Source organism: Lolium perenne, chromosome 5 (assembly GCF_019359855.2).
Source record: "Lolium perenne isolate Kyuss_39 chromosome 5, Kyuss_2.0, whole genome shotgun sequence".
Classification (NCBI taxonomy): Eukaryota; Viridiplantae; Streptophyta; class Magnoliopsida; order Poales; family Poaceae; genus Lolium; species Lolium perenne.
This window is the reverse complement of record NC_067248.2, coordinates 238,484,774-238,490,773: the sequence shown is the minus strand read 5'-3', so window position 1 is coordinate 238,490,773 and position 6,000 is coordinate 238,484,774.

Genomic DNA, 6,000 nt, shown 5'->3' with positions numbered 1-6,000 from the left:
GCAGTAGGCTTGTTTGAATATGTAGTCATGATTTTGGGTTGAAGAATGCTGGTGCAACGTACCAACGAGCTATGAATTATATATTTCACGATTTGATCGGCAAGTTGGTGGAAATCTACATCGACGACGTGGTAGTCAAATCTGTCTCCATGGAGGGACACTTGGATGATTTACGGCGCGTCCTAGACCGAACTCGGAAGTTCGGACTGAGAATGAATCCGAAGAAGTGTGCTTTTGGTGTGACGGCTGGTCAGTTCCTAGGTTTTCTGGTTCATGAACGGGGAATTGAGATCGGCCTGAAAAGTCAAGAGGCGGTGCGTACCATGCAGCCGCCCACCATGAAGAAGGAACTCCAACGTCTCATCGGCAAGATCAATTTTGTCCGACGATTCATCTCTAATCTGTCAGGACGAATCGAGCCGTTCATGGCACTGGTGAAAACTAAATCTGACGACGAGTTTCATCAGGGGCGAGAACAGCGAGCGTTTGATGAGATTAAGCGGTATCTGACGACGCCGCCTGTGCTAGTTCCGCCCCAACAAGACAGGCCGTTCTACATCTACTTGTCAGTAGCTGACACGTCCATCGCTTCGGTGGTAGTGCAACTTTACGAGGGTGTTGAAAAGGTCGTTTTCTACCTCAGCAGAAGGATGTTGGACGCGGAGACAAGGAATCCTGAGGTCAAGAAGCTTTGCCTCTGCCTGTTCTTCACCTGCACCAAGCTTCATCACATCCTTTTGACGGCAGAGATCATCGTCATATGCAAGTCAGACGTTGTCAAGCACATGCTGTCGGCCCCTGTTTTGAAAGGCCGACTTGGTAAGTGGATGTTTGCATTGTCAGAGTTCGATCTTCGGTATCAGCCTGCGAAAGCAGTCAAGGGGCAAGCGTTGGCCGATCTCATAGCTGAACGGATCAGTACCAATATAGCAGCACTGTCTATACGTGCATGGGCTATGTTCTTCGATGGATCGGCTTGCGACGATGGTTGTGGCATCGGCATTCTGCTCGTGTCGCCTCGGGGGGCAGCATACTCCTTTTCAATCAGATTATCTACCCCTTGCACCAACAATGTCGCGGAATATGAGGCGGTGCGTAATGGAATGGAGTTGTTACTGGAAGCCGGCGTAAGCGATAGAGCTTTTTGGAGACTCCAAGTTGGTGATTAACCAGCTCACGGATGAATATAAGTGCGAGAGTGAATCGCTTTTCCCATATTGGATGGAATGCCGTGAGTTGATGACACATTTTCGGTACATCAACTTTAATTGGGTCCCAAGATCCCAAAACACCGAGGCCAACAATCTCACACAAATGGCGTCAGGCTATATAGACATACCTGACGGGGCAGAGGTTCAGGTGCAGTTCCTGGAACAGGATGATTGGAGAGCCGAAATCTTCAATTACTTAAAAGATTCGGCTCGGGGGGCACCTAAACGGATAAGATACAAAGCCATGAAGTATGTCCTCATAGGAGACGACATGTTCTACAGGACGTTGGAAGGGTTACTACTCAAGTGCCTGGGACCAACTGAGTCTAATCGGCTCTTACATGAAGTGCATGAAGGCGCCTGTGGAACTCATCAGTCGGCTCATAAGATGAAGTGGCTAATTAGGCGATCAGGGTTTTATTGGCCCACCATGCTTGAAGATTGCTTCAAGTACTACAAGGGGTGCCAAGCATGCCAGATGTTCGGAAAGATTCAGATGGTACCCGCATCGGCAACGAACCCTATCATCAAGCCTTGGCCGTTTTGAGGGTGTGGCATGGATATGATCGGCAAAATCCATCCGGCGTCGAGTAAAAAACATGAATGGATTTTGGTTATCACAGATTACTTCACCAAGTGGGTGGAGGCCGTCCCTATGAAGAAGGTGAAATCAGAAGATGTGATCAAGTTTGTGAAAGAACACGTCATTCATAGGTTCGGGATTCCCCAAACTATCACGACCGATGGAGGTTCGGTCTTTATTTCTAAAGAATTCAGAAAGTTCTGCGATGACATGGGGATTAAGCTGATCCGATCATCTCCATACTATGCTCAAGCCAATGGGCAAGCTGAAGCGTCCAATCAGAGCTTGATCAAGCTGATCAAGAGGAAAATTGACGAGAACCCTAGGGATTGGCATGAAAAGTTATCAGAAGCTTTGTGGGCCTACCGCATGTCGTGCCATGGAGCTATAAAAACTTCGCCGTACCAGCTCGTCTATGGACAGGAGGTTGTATTACCTTGGGAAATTACGGCTGGATCAAGACGCGTCACGTTTCAGAATGATCTAACAGCTGAAGAATATGCAGCTTTGATGAGTGACACTATTGAGGACGCAACAGAATTTAGGCTTTGGTCGTTGGAGAAGATTAGGGAGAACAAAGCCAGGGTAGCTCGTGCCTACAATAAGAAGGTTAGACCAAAGGAGTTTCAAGTTGGTGATCTAGTATGGGAAGCTGTGTTGCCGTTAGGAACTAGGGATAAGGCATATGGCAAATGGTCTCCTAATTGGCACGGTCCGTACAAGGTCGTCCAGGCCTTGAAGGGTAATGCATACATGCTGGAACAGTTAGACGGCGTTAAGTTCCCAGTAGCCGTCAATGGTCAACACCTCAAGAAGTATTTCCCAAGCATGTGGGATGATGGGCAGTAAGGTATGGAGGCCGATTTAAAATCGGCCAGTAAAAAAAAATCAAATCACAGCCGATGCGCAGACATCGACTTGAGAAAACATACGGAGACAACAGTATGCGAGTACAGCCGATGCACGGGCATCGACTTCAGAATAATAAAGCCGATACATTGCTATCGACTCTAGAGGAATAAGCTCAAATTAGCAGGTTAACGGAATCGGTTCAGACCAGAAATCATGATATTTGGGAGGAATCTCCTAGTGGGTTGCTGAGGAGTTCAATCTGATGGTTTGGACGTGAGTTAGATCTGTTGGACCGCGTGATTAGGCAACGGCTTGGCCTCAAATCGCGTTTATAATGCGAGCCGATGCCCTGCTATCGGCTCTCTATACGGCGACTTCGTTCGACGATCGGCAAAGTTGACAAGCAAGCGAAATTAATTGAGGAATATTTTCTTCATTAATAGAGGGATCTCTTACAAAGAAAGAGCCGATTGCTCAGAGAAGAAAAGGACAAAAGCCGGCTACTACTACTAGTCCCTAATCTAAGGGCCGTTGCTGCCCTCGTCGTCGCTGCCGCCGGCGCAGCTGCTGATAGGCTCCTCATCGGAACTCCCACAGCCTTCTACGGGAGCCTCATCTTCCTCATCGTCGTCATCGCTGTCGTCCTCCCACCAGGTGCGGAGGCGCTTCGCTGGTGGGTAACCTTCGAGGGAGTCATCGTCGTCCTCCTCCGCCTCTTCCTCGGAGGAGGTGAAATCGTCCCAGGAGAAGCGGTCGTCCTCGCTCTCCGCCTCCTCTTCCCCTTCGACGAGGAATTGAAGGTCGCCCTCTCCGTCGGTCAAGGATTTGTCATCCTCGGACCAGACGGAGGAATCGTGTTCCTCCTTGTCCCACGTCGTTGGGGCGAGAATGTCGTGCGCCGCCAACGAGCCCCACTCCGACGTCGGCTCGCGAGATGAGGAAGAGTCGGAGAAGACCGACGAGGCGGAGGAGGAAGAAGAAGAAGACATGGCTACGGGAGATTGGGGGTTTTTTGTGTGCCGATGGCCAGAACAGAGCAAAGGGATGAAGTGGCAAACTGCTCAGAGCGGTTAAATAAAGGGGATATAGTAGAGATTCAATGCCACAGCAGTTTCCGAGGAGGCGGTGCCCAAAAACAATGGTCAAATCACGCGGAATAGTTGAGAAGGCAGGGCATCATGATGAAGGATGCTGCGACGGTTCTGCTCTGCCACGACATGACCCGACGAAGAAAAGCAGAGTGATTTTGGAATTATCAATTCCAAAACCAGGGGGGCATGTGTTATCACCAGAATTTGACCGAGTCAGAGGTGGGCCGCGATCAAGATGGACTTGAAGAATATATATAGAAGAAATACGTGAATCGGCCTGTTACGCAAAGTTTGGGCTAGTTTGCCCGTGTATCTGTAATATATTAGGATACGTGTCGGTTAGTTAGAGTTTGTCTCGTGCACGGTTGGTATTATTCCCACGTTAGAAAGTCTACGGACTATAAATATGTATCTAGGGTTTATGAAATAAACAACAATCACGTTCACCACAAACCAATCTAGGCGCATCGCCAACTCCCTTGTCTCGAGGGTTTCTTCCGGGTAAGCATCATGCTGCCTAGATCGCATCTTGCGATCTAGGCAGTACAAGTTTATTCGCTGTTCATGCGTTGCTCGTACTGAAGCCTTTTTGATGGCGAGCAACGTAGTTATCTTAGATGTGTTAGGGTTAGCATTGTTCTTCGTATCATATGCTATCGTAGTGCAACCCTTAGACATCTAGCCGCCCTTACACCTATCTTAGGTGTAGGGGCGGCACCCCGCTTGATCATTATTTAGTAGATCCGATCTGTTATGGTTGCTCCTTGTTCTTCAAGGATTAGTTTAATATCTGCATAGTTAGGCCTTACAAAGGGTTGGAGGATCCAGCGGCGCGTAGGGTGTAGTTTGCTAGCCCTAGACAGGATGTTCCGAGGATCAACCTCGTGTTGGTTTTTAGGCCCTGTCTAGGATCGGCTTACGATCACCGTGCGTGGCCGCGAGGCCCAATCGTGAGTAGGACGTTCCGATTATGCGGTGAAAACCCTAAATCATCGTAGATCGCTTTAGCTTTATCTTGATCAAGCAGGACCACCATATATTCGTACACCTCGTGCGAATCATGGGTGGATCGGCTCTTTGAGCCGATTCACAGGATAACCTGAGAGCCGATCGAGGCTCGTATTTAATGTTTACGTGTATGCCATGCAGGAAACTAAGCGAGGCATCTTCATCACCTTCCTGACTAGGTATAGGTCAGGTGGCACGCCCTTGCACCAGCATCGGACGTGCGTGCCGGAGTCTTTGCGGGCCGTCGCTCGGAGGGACCAGGGCCAGCCGCAGCCCTAAGTTGCTCCCGGCTCTCCTGTGTTGCCCGTCGTTGCTCGCCGGTGGGTTTCTGACAGCAACACATTCTATGCCCAAAACATATGACACTTCACCAAGATCTTTCATATCAAAATTCGAGGACAAGAACTTCTTTGTCTCTTGCAGTAGAATAACATCACTGCTTGCAAGCAGAATATCATCCACATACAAGATTAGGAAAATATATTTCCCACTTTTAAACTTTGCATAAACGCAATTGTCCTTAATATTTTCTTTAAATCCAAATTTCATAATTGTCTCATTGAATTTTAGATACCACTGTCTGGAGGCTTGCTTTAATCCATAAATGGATTTCTTTAGGCGGTATCCCATTTCTTCCTTGTCTTCCATGATAAAACCCTTGGGTTGTTTCATGTAGACATTTTCTTCTAAAGCCTTGTTTAGAAATGTCATCTTTACATCAAATTTGATGCAACTCTAAATCAAAATGCGCAACTAGTGCCATGATGACTCTGAAGGAATCCTTACATGAGACCGGAGAAAATGTCTCATTGTAATCTATCCCTTCTCTTTGTGTAAATCCTTTTGCCTCTAGAGGTGGCTGTTGTTGCTCCCTTTCATGCTCAACAAATGGTTCATTCGGCTCCTGACGGACAGGTTCCGAATTTTTACTCATCATTGTCATGGGTGGAGTTACAACAGGCGCTTGCACCACAATCGTAGGGATCATCGGTACAGGTGCACATGGTAGCGCAAAAAATGGCTCCTGAGTCATCGGATTAGGTGCACGCACCCTCTTCTCCTCAAGATCAATTTTCCGAGCTACCATGCCCCCCCTCATCATTTCGTCCTCTAAGAAGACAACATGTCTCATTTCCACAAACTTTGTATATTTCTCTGGACAGTAGAAACGATAACCTTTTGACTTTTCAGGATAGCCAATAAATGGCAGCTGACTGTTTTGGTATCTAACTTTGCGATATTTGGATTGAATACT